The sequence below is a fragment of the Rhinolophus ferrumequinum genome, chromosome 13 (genome assembly GCF_004115265.2).
Source record: "Rhinolophus ferrumequinum isolate MPI-CBG mRhiFer1 chromosome 13, mRhiFer1_v1.p, whole genome shotgun sequence".
Lineage (NCBI taxonomy): Eukaryota > Metazoa > Chordata > Mammalia > Chiroptera > Rhinolophidae > Rhinolophus > Rhinolophus ferrumequinum.
In genome coordinates, this window is record NC_046296.1 from 46,522,843 (window position 1) to 46,544,592 (window position 21,750).

Below are 21,750 nucleotides of genomic sequence, written 5' to 3' on the forward strand. Positions count from 1 at the left end.
ATAGTGGAACACTATAAATTCCTTTTTAAACAAGCAATGAAACATCACCTTATTTTCATCTGATTAGCAAAAATTAGAAAGCTGGAAAATGCTCCTGTCAGACATGTGGGGCCCCAATGAGCTCTTGGTCATGTGGATAAATGTGACTATTTAGGGAGCTACCCAAAAGTACCTCGTCACACTGCATGTGTACCTAGGACCCAGGAAACGCCTGTGGGGTATGGTCTTCCATGAGCTTCTTGCCCATGGACATGAGAAATCCATCCCTGGAAAAGGAATGAGTTAAGTATACACAGTATGAAATATTATGAAGCAATTAAAAGCAAAAGACTAGATGTGGGGTTTGAGCATTGATCTCCAGGCCAGATCACCTAAGTCTGACTGTTGGTTTTAGCACCTGATATTTGGCAAGTAACCTAATCTCTCTGCTTCTTAGTTTCTTCATCTGTACAATGGGAAAAATAATAAAACCTGTATAACAGGGTTATGACAATGAAAGGAATAAATACTTGTAAAGTTCTTGGAATCGTGCCTCATATGAAGCAAGTACTATATAAGTGTTTTTTTAAGTAAACAAAATCTACTACTGCGTCCGTTTTCTTCTGCTGTGGAATAAATTCCCACTCATTTACTGTATCAAAACAACACCCATTTATGATCTCACAGTTCCGTGGGTCAGAAGCCCAGTTATGACACGGCTGAGTTCTCTGCTTAGGGTCTCACAAGGCTGAAATCAAAGTGTTGGCTGGACTGGGTTCTTATCTAGAAGCTCTGGGAAAGAATCCGCCTTAAGCTCATTCAGGTTGTTGGCAGAATTCAGTTCCTTGCAGTTGTAGGACTGAGGTTCTCGCTGGCTCTCAGCCAAGGGCTTCTCTCAGCTCCTGGAGGTCACCCCACTCCTTGTCACATGGCCCCCTCCATCTTAAAGCCAGTGATGACATGTCGAATCCTATTCACACTTGGATTCTCTCTGGCTTCCTTGGTTGCCATCACCCGGAGAAAACGGCTTTCAAGGGGCTTGTGTGATTAAGTTAGGCCGATGGGATAATCTTATCCTATTGTCCATTGATTAGTAGCTATAACTCCGTCTGCAGTATTGCTTCGTGCCACAACAGAGCATCGTCCTGCCCCAGGGGTGAAGATCATGGGCTCCATCTTGGGATTCCGTCTACCACAACTGTGGGTTTAAAAAGACTTTGCTGAAGGAAAGTAAGAAACGCAATGACAAACATACTACGAGTACAATTCTGGGATGGATAATTTCATGTGTCAACTTGACTGGGCCACAGGTCCCCAGATATTTGGTGAAACTTTATTTCTGGTGGTGTCTGTGAGGGTGCTGCTGGATGAGAGTGACATTTGAATCTGTAGACAGAGTAAGGCAGATCGCCCTCTCCAGTGTCGGTGGTCCTCTTTTAATCTGTAGAAGGCCTACATAGAATGAAAGCCTGAGTAAGAAAGTATTTTCTCTGCCTCTCTTAAAATTGGGACATTAGTCTTTCCCTGCTTTTGAACTAGCACTATGCCACTCGCTCTCCCGGGTCTCCAACTTGCTGACTGTGGATCTTGGACTTCTCAGCCTCCATCATCACATTAGCCATTTCTTATAATAGATCGATCTATCTATCTATCTTCTATCTATCTATTTATCTATCTATCTATCTATCTATCTATCCATCCATCCATCCATCCATCCATCCATCCATCCATCCATCCATCTATCTATCTAATCTCCTATTGGTTCTGTTTCTCTGGAGAACCCAGACAATTGTAAATGCAATTATGAAAGTTAAAATATATGAGCATAAAAAAATAGGCGTTTTGCAAGAACACTTATAAATGAATGTGGACTCACCTGCCCCATGGTGTGTCAGAGCTTTGTATCTGCTGTTCCCTCGGGCTTCTCTCAGATACCTGCATGGCTCACACACTCACCTTCAGCAAGTCCTTGCTCAAATGTCACCTCCTGAGTACGGTCTTCCTTGGCCACTTGGTTTAAAAGGGCACCCCCCACACGCCCTCTCTCTCTTCTCTGTTTTATTTTTCCTCAGTGTACTTACTATCCTTTAATAATATTTACTACTTAATTTTTCATTAGGAGTTCCCTACTAGAATGTAGGCTCCTGTTTTTTTATCTGTTTTGGTCGCTGGTGTATTCCTAGTCTTCAAACTGGCACAGAATAGGCATACATACAATAAGCATAAATAAATGAATGATTCCAAGTACATTTGAATGCTTGCCTATGGTGAAAGAGAATGGGAGTGGAGCCTTGGGATGAAATGGAATAAAAAACATTAAAGCAAAAGTCTTGGGGTCTTGTGTGGAAGAGTGATGATCATGCTGAGAACTGACTCAACCCTCCACACTCAAGACTGGTGGTAGCAGCCTCACTTACAAAACCATAAAGTTGGTAGCCTCAGGGAAATCTTTCAACTTCTTTTAAAACAAGATCACAGCTTCTGGGTACAGGGCCTTGAGCTTGCTACTTGGCATAAACTGAACTAAATTGTTTCTACTTGAGAACAGAAATTGTGCTTAGTTTCGCCTACATTGCTGCTTGAGCTTCTGTTTTGATTATAAATAAATCACCTGAGGTTGCTCGAAAGCATCAGTTCTTTCCTAAATAACTGTTTGTCACTATACAAATTTAGTGTTCCAGTCTTGTACTGTATTTAGGGCAAAAACTCAAATCTCTTTTAGAACACTCTCTGTTAAAGGTTTTCATTCTTGTCATAAACATTGAACTTGATGGCTCTTTAAAATACTGCCTCATTGTTTTTGATTTTTGACTCCAGAGATAGAACTCCAGGAAATCAATGCACTCTTATCACAAATCCATTCTTTTATGTGACTTTAAAAAAGGTCAGATGGCAATTTGAGAGTCTAATGAATGAGGTAGCCTTTTCAGACACTCCTGGTACTTTTACTGTGGGGCAGCATAAAACACAAGAGTTACACCTTTCATATCACAAGCTCACTGTAATGTGTAATGCTATATTGTGTTTGATGCTACATCAGTTTTTCATAGAAATATGATCCGCCTTGAACTCCTCTGTAACAGTTTTGAAACTTTTTCTCTGGGCACTTTGGTAGAAGCTCATTGCAGTGATCAGGTGTTATTTCAGTTTCCTGGACACTACTGAGTGTCATTGCCAAAAACACATGTTTTGTGTAGTGTCGATGTGAATGGAAAATTTGCTAGTATAATTGACATTTGTTAAATTTATGTTATAACTATCTGTCAGAAGCAAAGAGGCTATTAGAATAAAAATGTACCTTTCAAAAAAATTGATGGAGTCAGATTGGGGGCATGGATAACTTACAAATAGGTAGACTGCAGGTAGCCAAAGAGATTGTGCCAAGGAATGTAAAAAAGCCTCTAAAACGAGACGGAAGAGTTGCTAACAATATGTCAGAGGGAACAATTGATTAGAGATTAGATAGGAGTTATTGATTATGCTGCAAATGGTAAATTGAGTGGTACAAAGGATATAGTGGACCGGTAGAATTCATTTTCTTCCTTAGGCTATTAAAAAATAAATAAAAAGAATATTAGGAAGATTACTACTCCCAAATGCTTCCCTGAAAGAAATGAGCTGGAACCACTGTGTATTGGACAACACCCACAATATTCTAGGCCAAATTGACAAAGAAATAAATGCAGATAAATCACTGTGATTGCAATAGCATACAAGAGATTCAAAGAGTTAGAGGCATGATATTGGGAACTGAAGGTTATAATGTAGATCCCAGCATTAAAAAACGCTGCTGGTCTGGCAGATTAGAAAAATACGAAAAGCACCTTATTTAAAACAAGGGCTCAAAATAGTTGGCAGGGGATTACAGGCCTGATATCTCCCTTTTAGGCTATGACAGCAAATGCAGTCTGCAATAAAAGATTGGTACCCTGAACATCGTTTGGCTGGGGTTCTGCTGATCGAAGCTGTGTTGTGCTGTGCCCAGCAACTCTGCTTTCTCACTGTCGGTCTGTGGGTTGGCTGGTGAACCTCTGTTCTTTGTGTGTTTATTTTGGTGCCCATTCTGCAGGTCAACAGCTGTACAGGGAAAGAGCTCCTGGGGGCAGAGTCAGAAGAGGGCAATAGGAAATATGTAAGGTCTCTGAAGGCTTAGTCTTAGAACTGTCATACTGTCATTTCTGGCCCATTCCATTTGCCAAAGCAAGTTTTACGACTAAGCCCTCCAGGGGCAGGGAACGAGACTCTACCCAAAAAGAGGCTATGCTATGGCATGGGTGTGGATGAAGAGAGGGGTGAAGATTTTTGGAGTTCATACACTGGTATCTTTTACCAAGGCCCATGATTGTCATAGTGTCTTTCTTCCCATGCCTTCTGTCTGAATTCAGATTCCTTCTTACTGATAAAAATATTCAAGAAAATAAGAATTGATAGATACTTTAACATAATAAAATCAATATGCCTTCATCCTAAAATCCATCATCTTACTTAAATGGGGAAACTCTAGAGGCATTTCTACTAAGATCAGAAACTGAGCAAGGATACCTCCTATCTCTAGTACTATTCAACAGTGAAAAAAAAGAGTAGCACTATCTCTCTATACCAATATAGAAATTGATATAGGTGTGTGTGTGTGTGTGCGTGTGTGTGTGTTTGTGTACAAACATATATCTCTTAGCTCAGCTTGCTGAGAATGCCTAGAAGCAATGAAACCCCACTACCAATGAGCATATGTAGAACAAAAGCTTGGGTTCTAAGTATCATTCTTCAGGAAACAGGATCAGATATCCTTAGAAGATGCCTAATTCTAGGGCTGGGGATGGGAAACTACAAGATGTGCCTGGAACATTTCGGAGCCAGTCAGTGAGAAAAACGACGGTAACATGTCAAAAGGAGGCAGGAGCCAACCTGAAGGAACTCCCCATAGACAAATCTGGGATAATTTGCACAACAACCCAAATAATGATGTTAATGAATTAAAACATACAATAAAATAATAATTGAGGGGGGTCGTGCTGATATAAACAAATAATTGAATAAATAACTAAATGGGGGAGAGGAACACCTTTTCTTTACACAATAATTTTAACTAATAAAGAAAGAATGAATGATGGACATAGAAAATTACTGTTCAGCAAATAACAGCAGTGAGCAAAAACATGATGCGAAACAGGGAATTTATGTAGTCTCAAAGGATCTACTCTGAAGGGATTGATTCATTAAATAAGGGAAAATAATATTTTTACAGTGAAAAAACCTGGAACAGACCACTGGGCCTAGTGATCGCAGTTCCCATTATTAGTAATTAGACAAACTGGCCTCGTGTGCCCCGTAACATAGTGTCCTGAGAAAAACACAACCTCCCTTCTATGATACTATTGCCAAAAATGCATAACGGACTGTAATTATGAGGACACACTAGACAAATCCAAATAGAGGCACAGTGGTAGTAGGCTAGTACTTTTCGAAAGTGGCAAGGGCACGAAGGGCAACGACTGAGGACCTGTTACAGATTAAAGGAGACTAAGGAGATAAGACGATCAATGCAACACATGATCTGGGATCCCGTCTTGGACCAGAGAAAGGATGTTAATGGGAAAACTGGTGAAATTTAAATGAAGCCAAAAGATTGAATTGTAATTATGTAAAATGTTTGGGGAAGCTGGGTGAAAAGGTCACACAAATTCTTTGTACTATTTTGACTACATTTTGTAGATCTGAAATTACTTCAATATAAAAAGATAAATTTATAAATAGGAAAAAAGATAATGTAATGAATGGAAAATTGGATTAGAAATAGATAAATTTTAACAGAAATAATATCAGATTTGTGTCAGGCAATTTATCTTCATATCTTTTGGCTCCTCCGTCTCGAACAAGTCATGTGAACACTCAGATTCTTCATTTGTAAAAGAGGAAAGTAATTTGCCTGACCATTTTGAATATCAAATGAGGTAAAGTTGATAAAAAAAAATAATCCTGTAATCTGTAAACTGTTGCAGAAATTATTATTAATGATAATTATTATATGGCCTTGCTCTGGATAAGATCAGAGCATTCAGGAATCAAATCCTTTTCTTAATATTTATAGCTGCTCTGGAGAAGAAGTACATAGCAAATTTTACAGGTTTCCTATGGCACCCAACGGTGCTGGCTTGTAAAATCTACGTGAATGAGAAGTAAATGGAAGCCAGGCCCTGATGGGGAGCAGTGCAAGTTGATGCACCTGGAGATAAATCAAATTCTCGTCACGTGCACAAAGGAAATGCTCAGGGAGCCTTTTAAACAACTCAGAAAAGGGGTCTGGGTCTCTTTATGAAAGGCCCCAAGAATGCCTGCCCAAAGCCCAGGTCACACAGATTGACTGTTTCTCATAATGTTGGCGTCTTAAGTAGAAAAAGATGGCAGAATGCCATTTGGAAAAGCATGTATAGATGACCTAAATCTGCATGGTGGTGGCCAGCGTGGTCATAGTTATGCTGTGGGAAGGTGGTCCTAAGAGTTTCCATCAACAGCACAATGAATAGAACTTCTGATTGAAAGAGCGAAGTCTGAGGTGGGACAGGACTGAAATGGCATAAAGTCATGGGAGAAATCACAAAAGATCAATAGGTTTAACAGCATTACCAATAAAACAATACTATGGCTTCAAAAAAGTCCACAATACACTATGAAAGGATTAAAAGACAAAGGACCAAAGGGGATAACGTATTTGAAATAAATAGGACAAATGGTTAGTATTCATAAAATATAAAAATACTTAAAATCAATGAGGAAACCTCCAAAGAACCACCACATGGAAAATCAGGCCAATGATATAAGCAACACACACACACACACACGAATGCACACTATAAGTGGGCAATAAACATGTGGGAGAAAAACCATTTAACCTATCTGGACCTTCAATAAATGCAAATTAAAATGACCGAGAAACACCATTTTCAGCCTGCCAATTTGACACAGGTTTGTTAAGGAAAATATCCAACATTAATAAGGGTGAAGACCAGTATTCTCACGTACTACTCATAGCAAGCAGTAGAAATGGTACAACCAAATTTGTTATAATAATTTTGGAAAGCAATTTGGCAAGGTGTACCATGAGACCAAAAAAAAAAAAATGTTTGTAATCTTTGACCTAATAATTCCCCTTCTAGGAATCTATCTTAAAGAGAAAGCAGAGACATATTCAGTTGTAGCAGGTGTATAGTCATCCCTAGGTGTCCACCGGGGTTTGGTTCCAGTATCTCTGTGGGTACCGAAATCCACAGATGCTCAAGTCTCCTATATAAAATGGGGTAGTATTTGTATATAACCTATGCACATCCTCCCGTATACTATAAATCATCTCTAGATTACTTGTAATACCTACTACAATGTAAATGCTATGTAAATAGTTGTTATACTGCATTGTTTAGGGAATAATGATAAGAAAAAAAAAGTCCGTATATGTTCAGTACAGACACAGCCATCCTAGGCTTAACTATGTAGCACTGTACACTGCAGCAACAGTATAAGGTGGTGTTTTTTTTTTTTTTTTAATATTTTCCATCTGCAGTTGGTTGAATCTGCAGATGTAGAACTTGCAAATACAGAGGCTGACTATAAACAGATCGTTTATGCTGCATCCCTGAGCTGGAGGTTACCCAGCTCAGAGCTTGGCTCTCACCGGGGTAGGCTCGTGGGCGGGTCTTTTCCAGCACTCTGGTCTCAGAGCCTCTCCAGAATTCAGCACCACTCAGTGTCCCTCCTGGGCGTTCACTAAGGTACTGGGTTGTTATTGGTTCAGTGGCCAAGCGGAAAGCATCTGAACTCCCAATAGATGGGGAAAGGAGTCCAAGTTCTGCTATGTTATTTGAGTAGCTTTGTCTTTCTTTGACTCTAGTCTTGGGGAACACTGATAGTAATGGTATCTACTATACCAGAGTTCCCCCTTATCCGTGGTTCTGCCTTCTGGGATTGCAGTTACCCACGTAACTGCAACTGTAGTCTGAATACAGAAAATGGGAAATTCCAGAAGTAAACAGTGTGTAAGTTTTACATTGTGCACCATTCTGATCAGCGTGATGAAATCTTGTGAGGTCCCGCCTGGGACATGAATGATCCCTCTGTCCAACATATCCACGCTATATAAGCTACTCACCTGTTAGTCACTTACAGACATCTGGCTTAGTATCAGATCGACTGTCTCAGTATTGCAGTGTTTGTGTTCCAGTAACTCTTATTCTGCTTAATAATGTCTCCAAAGTGCAAGCAAGAGTAGTGATGCTGGCAATTCGGATATGCCAAAGAGAGCCTTTTTAAAGTGCTTCCTTTAAGTGAAAAGGTGCAAGTTCTTGACTTCATAATGAAAGGAAACTACCGTATGCTGAGGGTGCTAAGAGCTACCGTAAGAATGACTCTTCTATGTGTAAAATTGTGAAGATGGAAAAAGAAATTTGTGCTAGTTTGCTGAGAGAGCACATGCATGTAACTTTTAATACAGTATATTGTTACAATTGTTCTATTTTATTATTAATTATTGTTAATCTCATACTGTGTTTAACTTATCAATTTATCACAGGTATGTATGTATAGGAGAAAACAGTATAAATCGCCTCAGTACTATTTGCCGTTTCAGGCATCCACTGGGGGTCTGGGGATGTATCCCCATGGAGAAGGGGTGGGCTACTGTATTAATAATATTCATCGAGCATTTACTCTATTCCAGGCACAGTTCTAAGCATTTTGCATATATGAATTCATTTAATCTTCCAGCAATCACCCCAATGAGTATCAATCATTCTAAAAATGAGAAAACGAAAGATAGAGTGACATTCCCCAGAGCCACATAGCCACAGAGCCACATAGGAAAATGAAATCAGGGTTTAAATCCAAGTGATCTCTCTCCTGACGGAGGATCAGGACAGGAAAAATATGTGAAAGAGATTGTTTAAAATAACAAAGCAGGACTTACATGTAAGGCTGTTTCATTGCTTGGAAGGTAGTAATAAAAAGGACATAATCTGGAGTACCTACCCTAGCAGCATTTGCTGACAATTCTGCATTTAAAATTCAAATTAAAAAATGCTGATTAGATATAAAAATGAGTATTGAATATCTTTATTGTTTTAAACTATTAGCCAGTTGGGAAGGAATGCCTTGCTAACTGAGATAAAATGGGAAAAGCTATGCTTTGGGTGAGCTTGTTTGCCCAATTTTAGGAATGCAAAATTTAATGCAGACTGGAGAGTCAGGTTTTCAGCAAAGGGAGGTTTTTCTGTGGCCAGATTTGTTTAGCTTTATTTCTTTCCACCCTTCTTTTAGGCTGAAGAGCTTAATGTAATTTTCTAATAAGGAAAATGGTTTGCTTTCACATGTTTTGTGATGGGTTAACATAGAAAAAGATTAATTAGCATAAAAGATGAATGACAAAGCACTTGAACTAAATGACGGCTAATTATGATGAAAGCTGGACGTAGCCACTTCATTTGCAGGACAGGGACAAATGAAAATGGCACAGTTAAGGGAGCATGAAGTTCCCAACCACGTGACCCGTGAGCAAAGGCAGGTATGCTCTGTTTCATGGAAGCGCAGAAACCTGGTGGTCAGTGTCCAGCCAATGGGCTGAGCCACGGGCAATGGCGATCTTACAGAGTCCAGGGTGGTGGACTTCACCATCAGATTCCCCGATTTCGCAAAATTCTGTTTAGAGATGCTCCCAAGTATTTCGAGACACTGCGTGCGTGACCTGGCTGGACTCAGCGGTTGTTAGGGTATTGCTTTACCTCTTTGCTTTCTGACAATTTCTTCTCACCATCTGTTGAGAGCACCTCTTGTTCTGTCTATTCCTTAAACATGACATTTCTTAGTGGTCTAGCCCCAGCCTCTTTTCCCAGGTGCCCTTCTTAGTTTGTTGTGTTCACTTCAATAGATTTAAGCACAAAGTAGATGCTGAATTCTTTCAAATCTTTGTCTCTGGACTCTCTCTCATAAGATCCCCTAGCTGTTGTTCATCACCATTGTGATACTTCAATGCACCTCAAACCACATCCAGAGGCACCTCAAACCACATCCAGAAAAATCCAGAAAGGAGTTTCTCATTGTCCTATATTCCCCGTCCTGATTTGTGGTGGCTCCATGCACCCAGCTCTGCAGGTCAGAATCAGAGAATTGTCCCCACTCTCAATTCAGCCTCATTGCTTTTCCCTAAAAAAACTGTTTTTTTTTTTAATTAAAGTTTATTGGGGTGACAATTATTAGTAAAGTTACATAGATTTCAGGTGTACAATTCTGTATTACATCATCTATACATCCCATTGTGTGTTCACCACCCAGAGTCAGTTCTCCTTCCATCACCATATACTTGAAAAAAACATTATTTTTTATTGAAATGTAATTCACATATAAAATTCACCCTTTTAACGTGTACAATTTAATGGCTATTCGTATATTCAGAGTTGTGCATTTATTACCACAAATCATTTTCATCACCCCACAAAGAGCACCCCTTAGCCATTCTCCCAATCCCTCTTCCCCCCAGGCCCTGGTATCCACTAATCTACTTTCTATCTCTCTAGATTTGCAAATTCTGGACATTTTATGTGAATGGAACATATAATATGTGGCCTTTTGTGACTGGCTTCTGTCACGCGTAGCATACTGTCTTTGAGGTTCATCTATGTTGTAACATCTTCCAGTATTTTAATTCTTCTTATGGCTAAATAATACTCCATTGCGCTGATCACTTTTCTCTGGACAATTGTACACCTTCTTAACTTGTTTCTTTGCTTCTAGTCTTATCCCCTCCAGTAAGTACATTCTATGCGCAGAGGAATCTGTAAGCATACATCTGATTATGTCTTGCTTAAAATCTTTTGGTGGCTCCCTATTTCTTGCAGGGGCAAGTCTAAACTAACACGACATACCAGTTCTGAGATGCTCACTGACCTGTCTAGACTCTTCCCCACCCCCACCCCTCTCCTTCTGTACCCTGGGCACAGCCAGAGGGGACCATCTGCTCTGTTTGTTCTGTGTGCGGTGACCCTTTCCTGTCTTCGTAGGTGCATCTCCTCTGCCAGGAATACTCCTACAGGTCCTTCTCTACTTATATATCATCTCCATTTTGAGTTTCCATAGGACCTTGAAGGCAATTCAAGGCATGTGTCACTTGCTATAATTATTTGTGAATGTCTGTGAACTTGAACCCAGGAATGAAGTTCTGCTCCCCTCTCAATTCTCAGGGCCTGGTACAGAGCCTGGAATACAGGCAGAAATTGATAAGTGTTTGTTAAATAAATCAATGCTCGACGATAGAAACAAATGTAATATTTTTCATACTCCTGTCAGTAGCTTACAAAATCATAAACAATGTGAATATTTTGGTCTGAGCACATGTGTCACAACTGGGGTTACTAAATATTAGACTGTTCTGGGAAAATAAAAAGCAAAGCTTCCATTAAAAAGAATAAAAGTTTTATTTTCTGGGAATGGCTTAATTTATTTATCAAAAATTCACTAGACAATTGCTGACCACTCTATTTCACTCTGACACTACTGGCTCACGGATCTCAGTAAATAACTGGTTTGTAGAAAGAATCTGCTTTTGACTTTCAGTGTGCAATGTGCCTTTTACCCAGATGCCATGCATTTTGGTCATGAAATTCTTGTAGTAACTGAAGGCATGATCAATAAATGTAGGTGCCAAAGGGCTCTGTTGCCACACACTAAATCGAAGAACCCAAGACACAATTCCTTCTTTTTATATAGGAAGTGAGGGGTGGACTCTCAGCAAATTGATCAGCAGTCTACATGTTGTTCTGATACTGAAGTTAATCCCACGGTTTGTGTGTGATATTTTCGAGGATTTAAGAACGATTTCAGTTTTTGTGGTCTCTTGCTCTCTTTAATTCACAGCAGCAGTATGAGGAAGTCCTTTTGGAATTCTCAATGGAAGATGGAATTGTAAAGTTAACTGACTTGGCAGACAGGTTCACAGATATGTACTAGTCAAAGGCAGATCATATCTTTCACGTGCTAAGCACCCTCTCTTAGCACGTGAGGTTTTGCCCCACCTCACTCACTCCTTCTCTATCTCCTTTGCTGGCATTTCCTCCTTTGTTTCTCCTCGATTTGTTGGTGTCCTCAGGGCTCAGTGCTGGGCTCTTTTTCTCTATTTTACTCTCCTCCTAGGTTCTCATGGTTTTCCCTTCTTTATATGGCAATCACCTCTATTCTGCATGGGAGGGTCCTTATCCCCAAGAATTAGACGTCTGATGCCAATGTCAGGGCCGGTGGTTTACTTGGAGTGTGGTCTCTTCCCCTGTACCTCGACAATGACTAGTCTGCCTAGTTAGCAAATTGCCATCGGTCCTGAAACCAAAAAATAAAGCAAAATTTATGATTTGAAAAAGCTATTGCTTATCATTAAAGAAGATGTCTTATGATAAATTATTTTATGATTTCAGCATAGGAAAGCTCATTCCCTGCCACACACAGCCAAATGCATTGCTGTTTGTTTTAGTTTCAAGCTTTCTGGCTCTAAATTTAAAAGTGAACTCAAGTCAACCAGAGTGCAAATTCTCCGTGTGTGGCCTGCCCTCCCTCTTTCCCTAATTTTGTAGTTGGAAACACCTTAAAAGGAAGAATAACTCCCCTTTGGGCAAAGTGAAGCAAAAATGTAAACCGCTCCTTATGCTATCTTGAATAAATGTATGTTTCCTATCATTACACTTCGTGGTTAAAAAGAGTAAGCTCTTGAGAGAAAATGGGGAAAAGAAATAGAAAAGTATCAAAGCACATGCATAAAATCATAAAAATAGAAGAAGGACTATGTGAGAGCTTACTGAAAAAAATAAGTAAACTGATCTATTTAGTTCTTATGCCAACTTAATTTTTAGTATTTCTAAGAATAGGTTGGTAAGAATAAATGGCTTCCTCCATCACGCTTCCCAGTATCTACAGAATTCAGGTTGCTATTTACTCTCCATCTCTTTGGACAATTAGTTCAATCCCCTAATTCAGTCCTCCTGTCACCAAAGTTTCCCTTTACTCACCACAGTACAATTGCCGTTCTGCCCTCCCAAGCAGAAGGAGATATTCAATCTCTCTCTCTCCCCCCACCCTGCTCTATCTCTGTCCTCTCCCCCACACCTCCACATCTGCTCAAGTGCCTATTTAATACTCTGGAAATTCCTGCAGAAGTGTCCATACATAGAAACTACAAACTTTAGAGCAGCTATAATTATGAATCACCGTGGGGTTGTATAAGGTTTGGGAAGGAGAAGGAAGGAAGGACAGTACTGAGGGAGTTAGTACTGGGGAGAAGGAGCTGATACACGTTTTAAAGAAAAACTCTGGTTTATATGCCATCTTCTGGAAAATGTCTCCATTATGCCTACTTCCCAATTTCAGAGGTGGGTTTGGAGGTGAAAAAGGGAAGGAGAGGGTGTTCCTTAAGTAAGATCATATGAGTTTCATTGTCTTGGAAACAACCGGTCACATCAGATTATCATTCAATTTATCATTCCCATTTTATATTTCAAAGCCACAATCTGTGAGGTTACAACCTTTGAGCTATAGGCACATGAATACATCATGTAAGAGTAAAAGCCTCCCTCTCCCTGCTCTCAAAGACCTTTGCAGAGGCAGGCAGCGTAAAGAAAGGGCTGTAAAGCAAATGAAGTCTAAGGAGTACATGTAGTAAATTCCTCTGCAGAAACAATAGTGTACGATCAGAAAATAGGGTAATGAATAAGACTGAGAATGGATAAATCAATGCTGAAGTCAACAGAGGTAAAAACAAACAAACAAACCAATAAAGAAAGAGGTGAAGGGGAAAGTTAGGGTACACTGAACTATTTATAAGAATGGTGGTTAATGGAATGTGGAGTCTTATAAGAAGGGTGAGGCAAGTAAGTCAGCTCTCTTTTCCTTTCTTTCTTAAAAACAGCCTTATTGAGATATAATTTGTGTACTATGAAGTTCACTCATTTAAACTGTACAATTCAAGGATTGTTTTCTACAGACTTGTGTAACTGTCACCATAATCTAAATTTAGAACATTTTTATCATCCCCCCCCAAAGAAAACCTAATACCTATAAGTAGTCACTCCTATTGTCTCCTCCCCGCAGCCCCTGACAACCACTAATCTACTTTCTGTTTTCATGGATTTGCCTATTTTGGGCATTTCATATAAATGAAATCATATGATACAGAGGGTGCCAAAAAAAGGTATACACATTTTAAGAATGGAAAAATCTATTAAAATTGTAATAATATATACTGATAACAAAAGATGAATACAAGTCACGTTTGACTTCTGCAATTACAAGAGGTGCTCAAAGTGGTTACCCTCAGTGTCCAGACACTTCTGATTACGGCGAACTCCTGATTCAGCAGCATTGACCAAACTGTCCACTTGTATATGTTTTCTTGGCGCCCCAGTGTATGCTCTTTGGTGACTGGCTTCTTTCACCACACATAATTTTTACGGGGTTCATTTGTGTCGTAGTACGCATCAGTTTTTCTTTATTTGTCCTTTTACGGACAAATAAAATTCCACTGTATAGATGTGCCATATCTTGTTTATCCTGTCATCAGTGGATAGACATTTGGGCTGTTTCCTCTTTTTCGTTATTGTGAATAATGCTGCTGTGGATGTTCACGTACAAGTTTTTGTGTGGAGGCATATTTTCATTTCTCCTGTTCAGGCACCCAGAAATGGAATTGCTGGATTATAGGGTAACCCTCTGTTTCACACTTTGAGGAGCTACCAAATTACTTTCTAAAGGGACTGCACTGTTTTACGTTTCTATCAGCAATGAGTGAGCATTCCAATTTCTCCACATCCTTGTCAACGTTTGTTAGTGCCTGTCTTTTGATTGTAGCCATCCTAGTGGGGAGGAGCTGGTGTTTCACTGTGATTTTCATCGGCATTTCTCTAATGACTAATGAAATTGAAAATATTTTCATGCACTTATTTCCTGCACCTTTTCTGTCTCTCTTGCTACCACACATTCATTCAGTACTCCCCAATCTTCCATCTTCTCCTCTCTCTGGAGACCGAGCACAAAATCTGGATGGGCAGGGCCTGCATTGAGAGGCCATTTTCTGTGCGGAAGCTGCCTCCCAAGGAAACGCAAAGACAAGTTCATTACTATTGATTCTGAACCATTAAAATTACTAATTTTGCTTTAATTCAAACCAATAGACTTTTCTTATGGGCTTTGGAGGTATTTATCCTCAAACTAGTGAAATATTATGGATTTACTGACCATCAGGCTTGAAATCTAGTAGAGAATATAAATTAAGTCCATCGATAAGTATAAAGTAAGGAAGAAGTAAGTAAATATCATAAGAAAAGTACGGCAGTGTGCTATGTATGGTTGAAGTGAAAACCTTCAAAATGTGCTTACCTTTGGCTCAGCGATCCACTACTAGAAATCTATCCCAGGGAAAAAATTGCATATTTCCATAAAAGTTCAGGTACAGGGATGTCTACCCAAGTGTTATTTCTAATTGTGAAAACTCAAACAGTTCAATAGATAGGTACATTCATAAAAATAAATTGTGACACATCCATAAAATTATTATGCATTTATTTTAAATGTCTTACAAATATGTTTATTGTGTAACATGCAGAAAGTATGGGAAACCTTCAGGGGCCAGAAAAAAGAAAGAAATGAAAACCAGAGAGGTAAACAGGTGAACTAATGCTGCAGCTGGTCTGGGGAGAAGGTGTTGGGAGGGGCTGTTAGTTTCAGTTACCTAGGGATTTAGGTTTTGACATTAACATGGGGACAGGAGACAAGAGTTAGGGTCTACTAAAGTACCCGACTGCCCAGCTACCTCCAGACTCCTCGAAGGACTACCACCTCAGGAGGGGGTGAACTAGAGAAACTCCCACTCAGCAGTGGAAGTGACAGGGAACTCTGTCTTGTTAGCCTCTGGGTAGAAGAAATAAATTTATTTTGAGAATTTCTAATGATGGACCTCTAAATCTAGTAGGATTGGGGCCCAAATTATACTACCTGAGTTCAAGAGGAAATTGAAAAAAACCTTTCTCCTAGCCAGAGGGCCCAAGGACACTGTTCAGAAGAAAAGTGGTCAGCTCTGGGGACACGTGCTTGCAATGCTGATTGCACAGGTCACCAACGGATCAAGTTCAAGGAAGACAAGCACAGAACCCACAATTCCAGATCTGTTTCTTTTACTTCATAGATTTTCTTTCCTACAGGATTCTTCATTTTTGAAAAGTCTGAATACAAGACCCAAATTCATTCTTGTCACTTTGATCTTTAAATGTTCCTACTTATTTCTTTCTGGCAGTCTTGGAAATCCTACCATGCTTAAAGGGTAAAATCGTGACAAGTATCTGTCAGGGAGGATGATTTCTGAGTGAAACTAAATGGGCTCTTTTTATTCGCTGAATAATAGCATGATGAAATTATCCTTCAGATTAGAAAACAGTTTTTTGTTTCGTTTTTAAAATTTCCCTGCTTATGTTTTCTTCATTGTTGACATTTTGTGATTATCCCATTATTTGTAGTCTCTGGTACTCCTATTTTTTTATCAGCGTCTCCAAACTGTTGTCATCTATTTAATTAATTGCATGGCAGTTGGGTTTGGCAAATGCCCACCAGTATATCTGTAATTCCTTGCTTTGCAGCATCCTCTCAACTTTTTACTGGCTCCATCTCTGCTGTCAGTCTCTTCTTAGTGTTTATAAATGTTGCACATTCTTCCGGTATCTTAGCACATCCTGCTTTAACTCTCATTATTTATTCTTTTAAAGGGTTAGTGCCATTGCATTCATGACTTATAAAAAGAATGTATTATTACTATCGTTGGGATCAGACTACCACCACTTTTGGGATTTTTCAGCTCTAGGTTTCTGCTGACTTGTATGTCTTCAATGACAGTGTCACATATTTTAATGAAAACTGAATTTTTTGAAGATGTGTTCATTACTTTAGATACTCATCTGGCTGGATATTCTTGTTTTTGTTCTTTCAGATCATTTTACTTCTAAGTTTTAATTTAAACGTGGGGGTAGTGTACACCACAATAGGAGTTCTTTAGATTGCAATGAGGGAGTGAGAAGCAGGGAAACATGTCTTGTGAGAGTATTTAAGATCATGAGAAAAATGCATCTAAAAAACCAGAATACCCAGGAAAGCCATAAGGACTCTCCCCAAATATTAGGATAATGGGGGAAAGGGAGAATCAACAGGGAGAAGCTCTAGCTTTAATATGCAGAAAAGGATGTTACTCAGCCATTCAATAACCAGATGGACAAAACTGTAGATGAAATAAATACTTTTTGTCAGTTGAGTTTGAAGGATCAGGCAGAGTCTGCAAGGCCAGAGCCTGAGGCTTCTCTCCCTTTTAGACCTGCACCATATACATTCCATAATAGAAAGAAAAAACAAGTGTGTGAATTATATACACAGTTCTCATAAAATTTAATTGATTTAATTATGAGATGGAGCTCGGAAATAGGGTACCATTATATTTTATGCCCATTTTTGTCTCTTACCTTTAGGGGAAGAGAATTCTGTGATGTCATTAATGTTCTTTTTATGATTTAAATGTCCTTACCTTGGGGACATCAAGTGGAAAAATAAGACAGCACTTTGGACAAGTAGCTTTTCTTTTCTCTCTACTCTTTGAACTAGCCATTAAACTATCCAAGTTAGGAAATATGAAAGGTATTTGTTTCTAAGAAATATAAATTCATCTATAATATACATATTAATGCACTCATAGACATGATAGGTTCTTTGCTTTTGTCAACTCCTAAATAAATTTAATTATAGCTTCTAAGCAGAGAAACATCTGTTATAAAGAGAAATCCTTATAAGAAAACAAAGCTGAAAGAAAAATAGCAAAACCCTGATTAACTGTCAATTGTCCCACAGTTCCACAAGGGGGCACTATTGAGTTTTGGAAGTTGCCCTTTCAATGGACAGAAAGGGAACTTTGATACAAATGATCACCTAAAAGGCAAGGCTTTGTTTTCTTATAAATGAATTACATAATATATATTTTTCTTAAGTGAAGATAAAATATCCTCACCAAATTGCTGAGTATATAGGTGTATAATCTCACTTCAAAAGTGCCACCATCTCTCCTGTTGAATGGTATCCATTGGGCCTGACTTCTTTGGAGATGTGAACAAACACAGAGACATTTAAAAATAATGCAAGTGGTGTGCTACATTAAAAATTCTCTTCTAGGTTTTGCATTTGTGAGTATGGAAAGAACAATTTCAGTCATTAGGTTATTTTTAATTGTTCCAAGCCCTAAAATCCCATCAACTTTTGAGTCTTTTCAAATATAATGCTGTGTACCAATATTAGGTTGAGATGGTGTGATATGCAAATAACCTGTGATTTCAGGTAATTCGGTGAAGATAGAAGACCGGTTGCTGGACATCGTGTATGGAGATGGAATGACTAATTTATTGGTTTTATATTCTTTTATAGTTGTTCTTTTGTCATCATTAATGAATGTACTTAGGGATGTATTTTTCTTACTGATATTTTTGTTTCCTCTTCGATGAAATATCTCTTACATAAGAGAGCAATTTTGAAAAGAAAGGGGGAAAATAAATGTGGTATGTAAAATGTGTTTTCATTTCTATGTATTACTTCAGAGAGTGGACACACATATTTTGGTGGCACTTATCCATCTTAGCCTACTGGTAATATCGTCAAACCAGTGATGAACACATTGCACAAAGACATGGTACATTCAGGTAGGAGGAGAGAACAAGGGTAAATCTATGCTGAGAGATAGTGCAAACATTTCCTAAGTCTCACTTCCTCCCATAAGCCTTTTCTAAGTCTCCCAGTCTTTACTGATTTTACAAGCGTATGACCCTTAGAGACACAAGGAATTGCAGAGGACACTTAATATAAACTTGCATCCAGTGGGATCTAAGGTATCCTAGAAGGAAAGCCATTTGGCTTCTGCTTACCTACATTCAGGGAAAGACAGTGCTTTGTGTGCCAGAGCAACCTGTTCAAATGGCATGTGCTTAAAGACCTTGTTCTTATGGGCTTGAAAGGTTATATACCATTTTTATGTTGTTTCCAAGATGCTGGTCTCTGGGTGCCATCATAGCTGTAATAACCCTCCCGTCTATCTCCCCTATGGAATGAGACCTCTTGGAAAACAGGACAGTGCATCAGTCATTATCATATCCCCAACACAATGCCTAGAAAATAACAGCCATTGAGGAAATGTTGTTTGCTGCATTAATATTTCTGGGGACTGGAATGGCTTGTGAGTCCAGCCTTTCCATCATCGTTCTGTTACTATTCTCACCTGAGGAACAATGGAACTGTTCCTTAAAGAATATCACATGCATATACCAACTAGAGCTGATTTTACTGGTAGAAAGAGCCAAAGGTTCCCCCCGCCCCAGGGATTTAAAGACTAGTTTGGATTATTAAAATTTGGCACTTTTAAAAGACGAAGGCCAAATTTTAAAAATCCAAACTAGACTCTTTCTGGGATGAATATCAAGCTCATCTGTCTGTGGCTTCTGCACAAGGGATTATTCTCCTCTGTGAAGTTCAGGCTGCCTGAGAAACTCCTCCCCTTGTGATCTTTGTAACACCTACCTTGGATGGATTTCTTTGGCAGTCTCATCATTTAAGCCTGAGAGCAATTCATTTGGCGCATTACCTCCTCCTACCTGTTGAGGGCACGTTTTCCATTTTGAAAAAGATTCCACTTACCGAAGAGCAAGGAATGACAAAGTACCCTCATAGGCCGGGCTTTTCCCAGTCACCAGGGAATTCCCGTGGAGTCATTCTGAGTTTCTTGTTTTTGTTTCTCTCCCTTTCATCTGCTTCCCTTTCTTTCCTCACCTCTGTCCTTCAGTCCTTTTGGAATTACAGAGGACCTTATGGTAAGATTTCAGTTTTTAGATGCATGTATTACTTTGGGGCCACATGCTCTCTGAGAATATCTAGACATCAAGTCTTCCTCCTCTTTTCTCTGATTTATTTATAATTCTCTTAGGTTGCAAACTTATTATTTTTTCCTAATCATAAAAGTAAATTTGGTTCATTGGCAAATATTTACAGAATACAGAAGAGTACTGAGAATAAAATAAAACACTTTGTATTTGTATCCCTTGGAGGATTCCATTTTACATTGTAGGGTGTGTGTGTGTGTGTATGTGTGTGTGTGTAAGTGCTGAGAATATGCCTTGTATATCTCCTTGAGAATATGGATCTTTGTCTTTGGGGTGTAGCAGGATATGAGGCAACATAAAAAAGGCCCATTCAACATTCTGTTTTCATATAAATATGTATAATATATATATATAATATATATGGATGATATTTTGAAGCATTAATTGATTTATTTATTTCTCTTCCTGTACTTCTTTTACTTCTGTAACATTTCCCCCAGATAGCTCAAGAGACAGGAGGCCTTCTTTGCTTCATGGGAAGTTATAATGGTAGAACTAGATAGCAAAATCTATGAATTCTTCGTTTTTAGTTTAAAAAATGCGAATCCAGGTGTGAGAACTGAGGAAACGGGGAAAATATGTGATAGCCTCAACTATGCCCAATATCTTTCCCTCTTTCCAACACAAATATAAGGACATATGACAAAAATTTTGTTAGGAAATAAAACAAAGGAAAAAATCCCAAAGACAACAGTAACAATAACAAAAATTATCAAGAAATTAACTTCAAAAGAAATGCACAGGACTAACATAAAGAAAATTATTATAAAAATAACTTAGGGTCAGATAAGAAGATAGGAGTAAATGTAGAGACATGCCTTACTACTGGATGATAGGAAGACTTAATATTACAAAGATGTTAATTCTCCCTAAATTAATTTGTAAAGTTCATGCAAACCCAATCAAAATCCCATCAGCATTATCTGTAGAATTTGACGAAATGATATCAAAGACCAAATGGAAGAATAAAGATGCAGGAATATTTAGGAAATTCTGAGTTGGGAGGGATAAGACAACTTACTCTACCACAAATATATTATGAAGATATAATATAATATAATATAATATAATATAATATAATATAATATATATTACAATATAGGTAATATAATATAAAATACATAATTGATATTATAAAATGTATTGAGTGTACTACTGGTGTGGGAATAAAAACAGATCAATGGAACAGAATAGCGATCTGAAATAGACTCCAAGGTATGTGGAAGTTTTGTTCCCCCAAGTTTCCTCCTACTTCGTTTACTAGCCTTCTTCTATCCTTTCTCTTCAAAACATCTGGAGTCATTACCTAAAACCATAATTGAGTTATACAAACTTTTGGCTTCCAAGCTTTCAATGGTTTTCCATGCAACTGGAATTAAATCCATATTCCTACCCTAAATATCTGGCCCCACTCATCTCACTAACCTCCTCTCATAGCACGTCTCTCCATGCTATCAGGACTCTGCTACACCGGCCAGTTTCCCCTTCTCCAAAGAGCCAAGTTCTTTTTCCCTGAGAGCCCTGGCACACGCTGCCCCTTCCACGTGGTGTGCTTGTCACCTGACTCGTGGTGAGGCTGGCTCAATCTCATTCTGTGCGCTGCAGCTTAAATTTGATAGGACTTCCTCCAAGCAGTCTATCAGAGAAAGCTGCCCTGCGTCTCCATCCCATCATTCTCTCTCTGCACGTATTTGTTTCCTTCGTAGCACTTTGCAAGTTGTAATTACTTGTTTCCTGCTCGTTATTGTCTCTTCCACCTCACTGTGTCCTCCACTGTATGGCAGAGACTGTGCTATGCCCATCA